The sequence below is a fragment of the Phyllobates terribilis genome, unplaced genomic scaffold (assembly GCF_046119375.1).
Source record: "Phyllobates terribilis strain yellow unplaced genomic scaffold, ASM4611937v1 Scaffold_3__8_contigs__length_932513732, whole genome shotgun sequence".
Lineage (NCBI taxonomy): Eukaryota > Metazoa > Chordata > Amphibia > Anura > Dendrobatidae > Phyllobates > Phyllobates terribilis.
In genome coordinates this window covers 729,180,444-729,196,102 of record NW_027362763.1, presented here as the reverse complement: position 1 = coordinate 729,196,102, position 15,659 = coordinate 729,180,444, and the positions used below count along the sequence as shown (strand labels likewise).

Here is a 15,659-nt window from a genome sequence, read left to right as displayed (position 1 = left end):
TAAGAAAACATTAACAGCACATTCTGCATATATATTTATTTTTAGGAGTCTGTTCATTTTATACCGACTCCAACTACACCAAAATGGACACCAACTCAGACTCCACGTATCCAACTCCACAGCCCTGCTGGTAAAGTAAAGCAGGTCTCACTTCTGGCATAAGTACCAATTTTACTGGGTCTTTAGTGGTTTTCATACATTTTAGTCATCAGTGTACCCTGATAAAACATAATAGAAAACATTAAAAAAGGTATTACAGAGATAGCTGCTATCTCCGTCAGCGGCAACGCACATGCTCAACCATAGCTTTCTTCATTTTCTAATGGGGGACAAAGTGCCCCTTTCCTGTGATCGGGGAGGAACTCAACCGACTGGTGAAAAAGTTATCACCTTTACTTTGGATACTTGTTAAATTATTGCAGGATAACCCCTTCAAATAAATCATAGCTGCAAGTAAAATCAGAAATTGAGTGAGTAATGATCATACATTATCCACAACTTTACAATAAACTTCATTAACAGAAGTAACAGTCTTGTTGAGCTGAAAGCTGAAATAGATGGACCACATTATGATCAGACTGGCTGAAATCTGACCAGCTTTCCTAGATGGCAGGACCATCTGCGAAGCACCTTATAGAAGAATAATTTTTATGTAAAAAAAATAAAAAAATAAATAAAATGTAAAACTCCACCAATCCGTCACCCTTTTGAAACAAGGTTCTTTGTTGGAGACTACTCTGACTTGTCTGTGGCAGGAGGAGCCTATTTGGAAATTAGATGAATGGATAACAAAGGGCGAGCATTCATCCTACTCATGTATGAGACTGTTATGCAAATCCTGGACAATCTGAATGTGAATAGCTGCCAGCTCCAGAAAAAGTCTCCACAACAGGGTATTATTAGGAGGCCTGAAGATCAGTCCCAGGCTATGTAAGGTGTGAAGAAAGAAAAGTGGTACAATATCCATGTGGCAGGGTAACTGGACACAAGGAAGCACTTCAGGAGAATCAAAGCCTGAACTCAGTACATTGCATCCATTGTTTTATACAAAGAGGACACACGACCAATTGTACATACTGCCGGCCCCTGAAGACGCACAACATCTACAGCTCTGCCTGAATAGGAGAATATCCATCTATCTATATAAAATACACATCATTGGAAAGCTCCTATTGACATGCCTGTAAATATTTGCATAAAACATCACATTCTCATATCAGAATCTGGTGATTATCCAGCGATAACACTGAGCTCTAGCTGCAGAACTGGTCTAACCTAAAACATTTTTTATAGATGTGGCAACCACTTACGGATTGCAAAGCATGCAATATGAGAAAAAGATCTGCAACAATCTCGCAATATAATGCGCTGACTGCAGATTGTCAAATTCTGGCATGTCTGGACCCCATTTAGTGGTGTTCTTTCGAAAAGAGGTTCTGCAGCAGTTGAGATGTAATATTTGGTATAATTCCCCTACTGTAAATTAGCAAGGATATTAGCATTTTATGACAGGAATAATGCTCCCAGCCACTGGCCTTTTGCTTCCATATGATCACCAAACTTCTAATATTCTTTTTAGAGGGGCACATTTTCTTAGAGGACACAAGTAGCCATTATTTTGGTAAAGGCTCGAAGACTAATGTATTTTCGGTCCGAGCGTCATTCAACAAAATTTCAGATGGCACTTGGCCCAATGTTATTCTATATAGCAGTGCACTATGCAATTTTTTTTCCTTGGGCAGAAAAAATAGCAACATGCATGATTTGCATCAGATATTGGGATCGCCATCACCTGTGCAAGTCAATGAGTCTGTGGGAAAAATCTGATCGCATGATGATCAAACTCTGATCAATCTGATTAGCATAATCGGCCTGATTCTCTCCGATGAGAGAAAATACGGTCGTGTGACCCTGGCCGAAGGCTCACATATATTATTGAATACCTTGCCAGTCCCAAGTGCTTTACTTGCTGCCATATTGCACCAGCTTTCCATAGTACCAGTAATAGCATGGAAAAAAAAAGTGGGTGAAAAGTATTCAACACGTCACCAATTTTCTAAGTAAATATATTCCTAAAAGGTGCTATTGACATGAAATTCTCACCAGATGTCAGTAACAACCCATCTAATCTACACAGGCAAAGAAATCAAACCATAGATGTTCATAAATTAACGTTAGGTTTAATAATGAGAAAAGACACAGGGAAAAAGTATTGAACACATGAAGAAAGAGGTGCAAAGAGCTATGGAAAGTCATGACACCAGCTGAAATCTATCAGTAATTCTAAAGCAATCCTGCCACTTAGCAAAAATAATATCAGCTGGTTCAACTGATGGCCAATAAAAAAGGGTGTCTCATTAGCAAGGTACCTCACAAGAAATATCTCCTGGTGGGTAAAAGCAGTGAGCTGTCTCAACACCTTCGCAATCTTATTGTTGCAAAATATACTGATGGCATCAGTTACAAAAGAATTTCTAAACTACTGAAGGTTCCAGTGAGCACAGTTGTGGCCATAATCCAAAAGTGGGAAGAACATCATTTCACCATAAACCGGCTACAACCAGGTGCTCCCCGCAACATTTCAGACAGGAGTGAAAAGAATTATCAGAAGAGTTATCCAAGAGCGAAAACCACCTGTGGAAAGCTACAGAAAGACCTGGAATCAGCAGGTACAATTGTTTCCAAGAAAACTAAGTAATGCATTCAACCTCCATGGTCTGTATGCACGCTCACCACTCAAGACTCCACTGCCGAACAAAAAGAATGTTCACGTTCGTTTACTCATCAACATTTAGACGAGCCTGTAAAATACTCGGAGAATAAAGTCTGGTCAGATGAGACCAAAATTGAACACCTCAAAAACACTATACCAACAGTGAAGTTTGGAGGTGGGAACATCATGGTGTGGGGCTGTTTTTCAGCATACGGGACTGGCAAACTTCATATGATTGAAAGAAGGATGAATGGACAAATGTAAGGAGAAATTCTTGATAAAAATCTGCTGCCATCTACCAGGATTATGAAGATGGAACGAGGGTGAACATTTCAGCAAGATAATGATAGCAAACATCCAGCCAAGGAAACTCTCAATTGGTTTCAGAGAAAGAAAATAAAGCTGCTAGAATGGCCGAGCCGATCACCTGACCCGAGTCCAAGAGAAAATTTATGGAGGGAACTAAAGCTCAGAGTTCATAGAAGGAGCCCAGGGACCGTCAGGATTTGAAGAGTATCTGTGTGAAAGAGTAGGCCACAAATCACACCTAAGCAATGCATGCGACTAGCTTCTCCATACAGGAGGCGTCTTGAAGCTGTCATCACCAACAAAGGCTTTTGTACAAAATATTAAATAAATTTCAGTAAGTGTGTTCAATACTTTTTCCCTGTGTCATTTCTCATTATTACACAACTTAATTTATGGACTTCTATGGTTTGATTTCTTTGCCAGTGTGTATTGGATGGGTTGTTACCGACATCTGGTGAGAATTTCATGTCAATAGCACCTTTAGGAAAAGTGCACACTGTGCATTTTTTATGCGTTTTCGTGGCGTATTTTCTGCGTGGAAATGAATCAAAAACGCTATGTAATCTGTCTGCCAGCTAATGCAATGACAATCCTGACGAGCTGTGCACATGATGCAGAGTTTTCCGCTTAGGAATGTCATTACATTAAATACGCAGCATGTCCATTCTTTGTAGCGTTTCTGTAGTGCTTCGCGCCCATTGACTTTAATTGAACTGCAGCAAACCCGCATGTATAAATATATTTGCGGATTTGCTATTGTTATTTGCTGCGTATTTGACTAGTCAATGGGTCAAGTACGCAGCAAAAACGCACATTAGAGTGGTACCCGGGTCGGCTGGGATGACTACTTCTCCCATCATCTGACCACCGCACAAGCTGATAACAGCGCAGCTGGGGGAGTGATTACACTCCTGTCAGTGTACAGTGCTGTCTTCTACAGCAGTCTCATCAGTGATTGATGTGGCTGCTGTAGTAGTGACCCAGATCGCCGAGGGACAATCTGGATTACGTTGCGACGGCGGACAGGTGAGGGATATGGTTGTTGTTTTTTTTTTTCACAGAAGATCAAGGGATTCTGAGACTGGGCGTGCAATAAAAAAAAACTACTACAACTGTGTGTCATTTTATTTCGATTAAAAAACTTTATTCTGGCCTTGTCTTTATTGAAAAAGCATCGATACCCTTTACTACGGGGTTAGTAACGGAGGCGTCTTATAGACGCCCTTCATTACTAACCTGGGCTTCACGTCAGCCGCCAATACAAGGCTGACATGAATCCCAACCCCATTACCCCACTCGCCACCGCTACAGGGCAGTGGGAAGAAAGGAGGCTAAGAGCCAGATTTGGCGCATCTTATGGATGAGCCATTTCTGGGACTGCTGAGGGGCGATATTAATAGCCAGAAAGGGGGCTAGTATCCATGGTCCCCTCCCTGGCTATTAATATCAGGCCGCAGCTGTCTGTTTAGCCTTTTCTGGGCAGATTTTATAGGGGGGACCCTATGTCAATTATTTTCTGGGGGTCCCCTGTAATCTAGCCAGTAATGGCTAAACAAACAGCTGTGGGCTGTTATTAATAGACAGGGAATATTTTTTGGCTAATGGCCCCTTCCCCCCGCTACTAATTTCAGCTCCCAACGGTCAGCTTTCCCTCTGCTGGTTATAAAAATGACGCGATAGCCCATGCCATTTTTTTCCTTTAATTTTTTAGGCTATGTTCCCACGATCCGGACGTAGCAGCACTTTGAACACGGCATATTTTTCCTGCATCAAAAACGCTGCGTTCTATTGAAAGCAGGTAAATCTGCATGCGTTTACTGAACCTTGGGGATTTACCGAATTCAATACATTCTAGTGGCCAAATTTCTGTAGCGACTCTGCAAGAGAACTTGACATGCTGCGGGCATGAAAGACACGCCGTGTTTCAGTGTCCGCTGGCGATCCACAGCCTCAGAGGCACGCATAGTGGACATATCCCATCCACTATGCTGTAACATCTGAATGCTGCGGGTTTGACGCTGCATAAATACACAGCGTTAAACCTGCAGCGGCTCCTGACCGTAGCCACTTACCCAAACTCACCCGCAGCATGTCATTTCTGTAGCGGAGACACCAGTCTTCGCTGCAGATTTTGACCGATTGAAGTGTCATTATATGCGGTGGATCCGCAAATATTGACAAAAGTGCGGCGTTAGAACAGCGTTTTGGACCCAGCAAAAATACACTATGTCCAAAGCGCTGCTGAGTGCTGATCGGGGGGGGGGGGAATGTAGTGGATAACGAAACAGCTGTGAGCTCTTATTACTATCCAGGGAAAATGTTTTCCTAATGGCACCTTCCTAGGCTAAAAATAGCAGCTCTCAGCTGCCCCAAAAATTACATGAATGGAAATGCTAATGAAGATTGGGTTTATGGGATTAGCTGACACCTAGCCCTTTTGTGTGGTGATGACAAGGTGTCAATCAGACCCTTTCATTACTACACCTAATTAAAGGTGTAAAGAGTAAAGAGTTAAATAAAAGACGCAGACACAGAGTAAACACTTTAAAGAATGTGTCTGTTGTATTTCATATAATCATTTAAATTAGCCAATATACTCACCCCAGGTCTGACAGTAATCCAAGGGTTAAAGCAATGTCCCATGTTTCTTTTTCAAATAACTTTATTTAGCTCCAAAAAGCATTCATTGATGTACAAAAACGCTTTAAAAACCGCATCAAAAATGCATGTTTTGTCCGCAGCATTTTTCCTGCCAAGATGATGCAGAAATGCTGCGAAAATTTCTGCTTCAAATCCTGAACTTGCGCACATATTTTTAAGGCTATGTTCACTTATTTCACCTGCTATAAAATATATATATGTAAAAGATGATTACAACAGAATATGAAAATGGAAAAAAAAAAAATATGACAGTAAAAATATTTTAAGTATCGTCTGTTACCTTGACAACCTCAAAATATTTGAGTCATTGCCTAGCAACTAGATCAGCAGGAAGCTAAGAGACAACGCTGGTGCACTTTACTCTTACCGGACAGAAATCATGGCCCATGATTCTGCAGAAGTGGTGTACAGGGGGTAATGATGATACCACAAGCATTTTATACATCTAAAACTGCGATCATGTGACATTTAAAAAAAAAAATAAATAAATAAAAAATGTTCTGTTGCCAGAGTTTCCCTACAATATTCTGACTGTGGATTTTTTTTTATCCTCAATGAAAAAACAATATGATCAGCTATTTTCAGGTAGCATTTATGGATTATGTTAAGTACTAATGGACAAGGTGTGAAAAATGCAGACAGACCGTGCACTACATGACTCTGCTTCATCAGCACTCTCATCTCTGCGTCATCTCTTCTTGTGAAAGATGGAAACAGGGGAGGTATAACGCCCAGGAGCAAAAAGCTTCAGCAGCCAGTGCTCCCTGCCCTGAGCATATATAAATAGCATATGGCAAATCTACTGTATGCAAGATGTAAAACATACAGGACATGATTTACAATATATTTATACCTTCTTCATGCACCAGATGCAAAACTAACAACTAAAAAACGCATTGTAAACAAGATCTATGTGAAAATGGGCCCACAATCCCCCGAGTCAATGTGTCACATACATTCAGCATGTCCATGGGCCATCATTAGCCAGGCGTATGACAAAGGAGCGTCTTCGTAGCTGGAATGTTTTTCCCTTAAATTACTGAAAAGTATTGGCAGACAACTGTCAAATTTTGCCCCAAAACTCCCAACACGTTGCTAACTTATTCTGGGGAAGTTATCACCTGAAGGAGCCAAATAAACAGACACCCTAGTAAATCATGGAAGAACCAGGTCTCTGCTCCGGTACATAGATTGGGGGTCCCAACTCAATTACATCTATATATGGGCAGCACGGTGGCTCAGTGGCTAGCACAGCAGCCTTGCAACGCTGGGGTCCTGGGATCAAATCCCACCAAGGACAACATCTGCAAGGAGTTTGTATGTTCTCCCTGTGTTTCCGTGGGTTTCCTCCCACACGCCAAAGACATACTGATAGGGAATCTAGATTGTGAGCCCCAATGGGGACAGTGCCAAAAATGTCTGATGAAGAGCAGGGGAATTAATGGCGCTACACAAGTGGGTAAAATAAATAAAATAAAAAATATGCCTTAAAGGAAATCCATCACCAGGTTTTTGCGTTTTAATCTGAGAGAAGCATTATGTAGTGAAGAGCCAAAAAGAGACAACACCCCTCAAAAAGTTACTGTACTTTCGGACAACTTGATCTTCATTTTATAGAGGTTATAAGTTGATTTGCAGATTATCTGATATTGTAACATGATAAATACTCAGGAAAGGTTAAGAGGGATAGATGGAAAAAAAAGTCACTTTAATGCAGACCACTAGATGTCTCCACTGCCTGTGGTCAAATTTACTCCATCTCTAGCAGCAGAAATGGCAAAACAGATAATGAGGAATGTAAACTGATTAAAAAGGAAGTTCCTGCACCTACAGAGCTGTCAGAATGCCGAGGAAGTGGAATTAGCGACTGAAAAAGTGTGGATGGAACGTTACAAAGCAAGAAAAACAAGACAGTCCCAGGACCGGCATATACATTGAAAGTAGGTTTTATATCGTTGGGGACAAGGGCAGTAAGACCATGCTGTCTACAGGTTGTGTTAGGAAAAAAAAAAAAAAAAAAAAAAAAGATAAAAAGGGGTCCTTTTTGTCAAAGGTCTAAAACTTTATGTGGGGAGAGTGATCATAACAATGAGTAACTTATTTCATTTTCATCATGGGAAGTCATCGAATAACAACACTAGTAATAATAAAATATAATAATTGGTTAAACATTTAACCCCTTCTTCAAAATGAATTATGTGGAACGAATCTCAAAAAGTCATGAGAATGTCAGACCCAAGTACTGCGGCTATTTGGAGAGGAGAGAGCATTATTCTGGCGGTTTTCCACTTCATTCCTTTGTGCTCTGTTATTTTGTGACTGAATTGTGACCATTAGAAACTGCTGCTACTTACTAGCTGCTTCCAGGAATAGTTTTATTATTTTATCACATTATTATTATGCAAACTTTCCAATGTCACAATGTTATTCTGTTGCTAAAACACCAGTATGAATAAACCAATAAAAAACAACAACCACAAAAAGTTTAAAAGCAATGGGAAATAATATATCGTGTGGACTTTCCAGCAAGAACATAAAACTCATGTCAGCGATTGCTTCTTTCTGAAGAACAGACAAAATATGTACAAAGCTTGATGGATGACTGCCCACTTCATCAAGAGGCCCTGAGGTGCTATGGCCAGACAAGGTCACCAGCCATCACCGAGCACATGTGCACAGGTTGCCCAGGCATAAAGGAAATTCACTATTCCAGAATGATTTTAGAAGACAATTAACATTAAAGCAAGAGGAATAGTGACAGACACAGGATACATGCATGAGATACAGGAGGCAGCAACTAGTACTAAATGTTAATGTCCAAGTTTAAAGTTTCGCTTAATAAGCCAAAAATTCCATTTAAAAAGGCAATCGCGCTCAATATTTAATGGTAAAAATCATTGTATTTTTACTGCGATTTTGAAAAACTTCCGCTAAAAAAGGGGGGAAAAAAATGTACAGTCACTGCAATGAACATGGGCTGAAAAGTTCTTTCTAATGCTTTAATTCACAAAGTAAAAAATAACTTCTAAATGCAGACATCTGTAAAAATAGTCAATCTCTAGCTGGAAACTCTTGATTGCATAGCAAAGATTTGGGGTAATGCTGCAGGTTTCCACAGGAGAACCTGTTGCAATTTGCAAGGGATCTGCGATATAAGGCCTACGTAATTGTGGCTCTAATTTCACAAGCCATCAATCCAATCTGGAGATATTGGTCAGAGTTCGTACAAAACGATTCGCACAACTTGGCCCAGCAGTTAGGTGAGTAATCGGTGGACGTCGGACAGAAGCAGCTTTCTCCCTTCCGGCATCTGTGGCTCTTCTTTTGATTAGCAGCCCTGGAGTGAGGTTACAGGTGCATCGTGCCAGGCCGGCTAATCAAAAGAAGAGCCACGGATGGTAGTAGGTGGTTCTCAGGGCTCCTGTCCGATGGCCACAGATCACGGACTTGGGTGACGGACAGTCTCCTGCGAGTCGACTTGCACCAATTGTAATATTTTCTCTTACAAACAGATGGAGGATGCACTTTGCCATGCACAGAGGGGAAATCTTTGCACAACCCTTTGTTGTGGAAAGATTTTGTGACTTTCTATACCAGCTTGCAGAGCATAGTCAACGAGATCTAAACACATTTACACCAGAAACTTAGATATTACAGCAAAAATCTACACCACCTCATGATTTACGGTAGATTGTGAGCCCCAATGAGGACAGTGCTGATAATGTCTGTAAAGCGCTGTGGAATTAATGGTGCTATATAACCGACTAAAATAAATAAAAATAAATGAAAACTAGTATAGGTTTGAAAATATGGGACTCAGACAACATCTCCTAATACTCGGTGCTTCTTATTCAAGTGGGCCGTGGACCAGGACTGGTGTATAAAACTCCAGTCTTGACAAATTACCCTTCAGTGCCTACAAGACCCATAGGGGCCCCATAATAGCTTTGCCAGTTACATAAAGTTTTAGTAAAAGAATTCATGACTAAGTTCTCTTTTCCCTTTCTCCACCCTACTGAACCATGACAAAGGTTGGAAGATGAATCTGTGCATCGATCAGTAATCTCATGCAAGTTACTGCCTCTACCAAATCCTGACTCGAATAAGTGTACATTTAATGATTGCAATGAACATAGATTAAACTATGGATCTATATTATATATTCAGAAAAGAACACAATCGATTAAAAAAAAAATAATAATTACATTTCACTACAGTAACAATAAATGGGGATCTATAAAGGGATGTAAAAACGCTTCAGTTCAGCAATTATACCTAACCCTATATCAATAAACCCCATGAACTGCTTCCTATATTCCAGATCTGCACCTGATGGTCTCGTAATTATATTACACATATCCAGAGTTTACACAAGCTCAACGAGTAAATATGTATTATCAAGGACATGATACAATATGGGCAGCAGTACAAAGTGCTCAGGATTATGTTATCAGCAATGAATTACTGCGTCTCCACAAGTACCAAATATGAGCGGCAATGAGCAGCTATACTTTACAAGTGGTTTCACAGGCACAACACTCCTGTAGTTACACAACAGACTGCGCCGGCTGGATATTGCTCAACTGGTACATTTCTTAATTTCCCCTGACAAGTCTCACATCTAACAATTCGGAAACATCTTTGGAACATTATGTTGGGCCGTTCCTCTGTTGCTCCTTCTAGGAAACTCAAAATAATTTCAAATAGGCGTGTCCCTACATAGTATACATTGTCCAATCAGAGCCGCTTGCCTTCAGACTGTAGGAACACACCCCACTGACAAGGAATGACAACGCCCAGTTGTCAATTGACTGAAAAGTTTCTAGAAGGAATAAAAAAGAAAAGCGAAGAAGCAGTTATGGAAAAAAGATGCGCTAGAATTGCCACATAAGTGGATCAGTCCTCATTTCCTAAAGCAGATACATCAGGAGAGCTGCTTGATGCTCCTGAAAGGAGTTGTCCACTATTTTGACAACCCATTCTCAAATGCCTGATGCAAAAAAAGAGCGCTGCTGTCAATAAGCACCGACGGCAGCCTTCACCATTTCATCAGAGCAGACATCCGCTCTGATGAACAGCCTATCAATGACTGATGATTGGCTGCAGCGGTTAGGTGACCCTGCAAAGTCATGCAACAAACTGGGAACAGAAGCACAAACCTTGTCGGAATAGCGCAACTTGCAGGAGGCGAGTATACATTGTTTTTATTTTCTGTGCTGCACTGAATTGATAAGGCTGGGGTAATCCAGTAGTGGACACCCCCTTTAAGAGAAATCCAGTCATTTTATAAGGAGGATCTCTCGCTCAATGAATTTCCATTTGCTGGAGGAGGTCCTCCACTTAGAACTACCTTTTTAACCACAGTGGAGCGCTGTTTATCAAGAGAAATTGTTGCCCAGGCAGAAAAGGCGCATCAACATATTACAAAGGTCAGCCACCGAGTTGATAACACATTTAGCAAGTTGCATTTCTTTCTAGCAATACTGCAATGGAGATTTCCAAAACCTTCTTTGGAGCTGGACGTGGGCCCCTTTACCTGTTGGATCCCTGTGTAGCTGAACAGGATGCACCAATGGCATGTGGGCCCCTGCACAGGATGCACCAATGGCATGTGGGCCCCTGCACAGGATGCACCAATGGCATGTGGGCCCCTGTTGCTAGTATATAGATGCACCTTATGATCGATAGGGGACTGCTTCCTATCCTAAAAATAAAAGGGTTTTGAGCCATTATCCCCATGCACAGCACCACACCTGGTCACTTGGCTGTGCAGGGAACTGCAGCCTGCCATGTTCACTTGAATAGAGCTGCGCTGCAGGTCCTTTTACAGCCGAATATCTGTGGCACTTGCTGAGCAGGGTGAAACAATAAAGGAGGCAATGCAATAAACTAGCCATATGGCCCATGGCAGGATTGCTGAGTCAGAGGTCACTAATCAAAAAGTGATAAAATGATGGCATGTTGCTAGTACTGACAAAGTTTAGGAGTACCCCTTTAATTGATATTGCTCAATGAGATCCTAAATTCCGCTGAAGAGCTGCCATGTACAAAACTAAAACTTTGACTTAAAATAATCCAAACAAACCATTTTCCCAGTAACACAATGGCAGAAAATATCAAGACAACTGAATAAAGTTTCACATTTGCTTAAACAGGAAGCTTCAACCACAAGGGACAAGCACGTTACGAAGAAGAAGAGCACATAGGAATGTCGAAATAGGCAAGCGGATGAGAAGTAGTGGGTGGAGTAGTCCCAGCCAGTGCAAGCTACTGCTGGCTCAGCTTTCTCCTCACCACGTGTCTGTCACAACCCACAGCAAAAAATAGGAATCCACACAAACAGCAATGCTGCCTCTGCTATAGAAAACAGCTGGAAATGGCCTTAATGCAAGAATTCTGAGCAACCATAGCCAGGTGGGGTAACAAAAGTGGTAAGGAGCATCCGGCACAATGACAAACCTTCATACAGTTTATGGATAGAAAGACTATAAAACCAACAGAGTCCAAGGGCTCGGAGGACAAAGAGCACGCAGCGAGCAAAACTAAACACCTCGTGCCATTTACACACAGGCGGCAGTTCATTAAATCAGTTGGCACTGCTGTTGTGACCGAAGACAATAGACGTTAATCATCATTCATACTGGCCCACATCTGCAGACCAAGACGCTTAATCTGCTTATACATGGCAACTGGAGAATTAAACGCTACAGATCGCCTGCCGAAACCCAAAGTAAGAATACAATACGCCAGATTAGGTCTGCTGCATTTATACTTTAAGAAAATAAAAAATACAATTTTAGTAAGAAATATTATGTAAAAAAAAAAAAAAAAAAAAAAAAAAAAAAAATCAAATTATTCCTTTATTTAAAACATAAAAATAATTAAATGTAAAAAAAAAATAAAAAATTTAAAGCATAGAAATGCATTAACCAGTAGGTTAAACAATATTTTACTAGCCTAAGGGACAATTGACACTTAACCCATAATGACAGATTGTAATAATACTAACCCCTAAGCAAACACACAAGTCTAACAATCCATAACCTAGAAGGTACGTCTTTAAGAGAAACTTCATTATCGTGGTTTGGAGCCTTGTAAGCCCATAAAATGAAGGGCGAGGGGCTCCCATCGTACCTGCGAGGGGCTCACATCGTACCTGCGAGGGGCTCCCATCGTACCTGCGAGGGGCTCCCATCGTACCTGCGAGGGGCTCCCATCTAAATCTAATCTCCTGGATGCACAAGGCACATTATCTCACGGGCCTTTGTGTTAGTTGAAGGTTGTCCTTTTTCCCCATGTGGGATAAAGCAGCACCATGTGCACTACAGGAATGTTTTACCATAGAAATCAATAGGAAGCTTAGTTGATTCCACTAATCCACATGAAAAAGAAAACTGTAGAAACTGTGAAAAATAAAATAAAACCTGGAACTACTAATAGCCCAGCTGGTGTGAGCCACAGGACAAGTGAAGCCACAGCGGTCACAAGGCCGCAGCAACTAGTCCAACATGGCCACAGGGACCTGCAATGCAACAAAGTAACGAAAATAGTAATAAAGGAAAAGCAACAGAGGAATAAAGAGAAGTTGTATGAGAGTGGAGGGAGGCTGCTGAGGGCAGCACATGGCAGCGGCCACATGGAAGTGAGAAAACAGGAAATGGGTGAACAACAAGAGCTACAGCAGGGGCAGAGGAAGGAAGGGGCAGAGGAAGGAAGGGGCAGAGGAAGGAAGGGGCAGAAACGTGCTGCAGCACGAGGAAGTGGCGACAGACGGCAGCGAAGGGGTTATGGGGAAACAAAGCCTGCTGCCCCCGTCACAGCACAGCGCACCCTCCTGCCCGAGCACGGTGTGTGCAGGCGGCCGGGGGCACCGCAGACCCCCATATATATATATATATATATATATATATACACAGCTGCCCTCGCCGCCCACAGCTGTACGGAGCCAGCCAACAGCCCCTGGTCACATATGGTCGCCCCCGTTACCCCCCGGGCCTACACACAGCACAAGGGCACTGAGCGGGAAGCTACTCACCGGCATGCACCGTGTCCCGGTAGAATATGGCAGTGCGGCGGAGCTCGGGCTGGGGGGAGGATGTGTCAGAGATCAGCAGCTGCTCCCTCCATCCGCGTACAAGCAACGCCACCAAATCCCCCACCGAGTCGCCATGGCAACGAGGCGCCCAATGGAATCTCCTCCCACCTCTTTTTCCCCGCCTCCGGCGTGAGGCACGGCACGTCTACCCACGCCCTCCAATTGACCACGCCCCTTTCATTATCTGTCTCAGTAACCACGCCTTAACTCGTGTCAATCCGCCCTTAACCGCGCCACGCCCACTCTGATATAGGCTTTCGGTTTACCTCACGGTTTCCTTTCTCCCCCCATCACATATAGCTGTGCGGTTGGCCGGTGTGACTTTATAAGGACTCATAGTCCGGTGTCATTGAGCTGCACAGTAGAGCGCCGCCGAGCGCTATGAACGCGTCTTCCGGCTTTTTTTTTTGTTGGCTTCTTTGTGGGAATTTATGGGCGGGGCTATAGCGCTGACGCAGTAGTTAGACTCGTCCGCCCACCTTGTCATGTGACTTTTTTTTTCTTTTGCCTGCTGACGTGTACGATTAACCCCTTTCAGTAGGCGGAGCCAAAGTTAAAAAAAAAAAAAAAGTGTGACGCGGGAAATCTGCTGCAGTCAGGCGATGCGTTACCATGGAAACACATCCCGCTCGGTCTGAACATGCGCCTGACACGGAGGAGGAATGTAGAGCGCGCGGGCTGGTCACGTGTCTGGTTGGTCACGTGTCTGCCCCCTCCTTCATCTCTCTCTGTACTGCCTGTGTGTGGCAGCAGCTGCTGGAGCTTGTGCTGTGCTGGGACTTCTAGTTCTACAGCAGTTGGTAAGGGACTTCTAGTTCTACAGCAGTTGGTAAATTAAGCTATAGGCCCAGATTCATTATTTATGTGTATATTTTTGTCTTATGGTTGTCAATGTGTTTTTTTTCTTCAAAAATGCAATGAAAGCTGGGGGTCTTGTGGGCCCCGGGCGAAAGAGTCTCAGTGGGCCCCTTTTAACACATACCACGATTCATGATGCACAGATACCGCAGATAAATATATATATATATATATATATATATATATATATATATATATATATATATATATATATATATAGTACAATGCTGAAGATTTCACTTCTTACATTACATGAGTGATATCTATTGTAAATTCCACAATAGCTCAGAAACCGGTGAATCCTCACAGCGCACAGTGCAGACCGGACAGTATAATGGACCCCATATAATGCTCCATACAGGATACTGACCCCCATAAAATGCTCCATACAGGATACTGGCCCCCCTATAAGGCCCTATACAGAATACTGGCCCCATAAAACGCTCTATACAGGATACTGGCCCCCCTATAAGGCCCCATATGGAATACTGGCCCCCCTATAAGGCCCCATACAGAATACTGGCCCCATAAAACGCTCTATACAGGATACTGGCCCCCCTATAAGGCCCCATATGGAATACTGGCCCCCCTATAAGGCCCCATACAGGATACTGGCCCCATAAAACGCTCCATACAGGATACTGGCCCCCCTATAAGGCCCCATATGGAATACTGGCCCCCCTATAAGGCCCCATATGGAATACTGGCCCCCATATAACACTCCATACAGAATACTGGCCCCTATATAACGCTCCATACGAAATACTGGCCCCCATATAACACTCCATACAGAATACTGGCCCCCCTATAAGGCCCCATACGGAATACTGGCCCCCCTATAAGGCCCCATACGGAATACTGGCCCCCATATAAGGCCCATACGGAATACTGGCCCCCCTATAAGGCTCCACACAGCATACTGGCCCCCCTATAAGGCCCCGTACGGAATACTGGCCCCCCGATAAGGCCCCATACGGAATACTGGCCCCCATATAAGGCTCCATACGGAATACTGGCCCCCAT

General features: G+C 42.8%; 1 protein-coding gene across 3 annotated transcripts in view; it reads right to left on the bottom strand.

Annotated features, from left to right (window-relative positions):
- Nucleotides 1-14,217, bottom strand: part of FOXN2 (forkhead box N2) — a 52,841-nt gene extending 38,624 nt beyond the window's left edge. Inside the window, exon 1 of one of the 3 annotated variants that reach the window (XM_073672087.1) lies at nt 14,045-14,217. The gene's annotated coding sequence lies outside the window, so the exon portion shown is untranslated. Of the gene's footprint in view, nt 1-13,718; nt 13,919-14,044 lie in introns of those variants that run through there. The other 2 variants (XM_073672088.1, XM_073672086.1) reach the window with 2 other exon arrangements.
- Nucleotides 14,218-15,659: the final 1,442 nt, after the last annotated feature.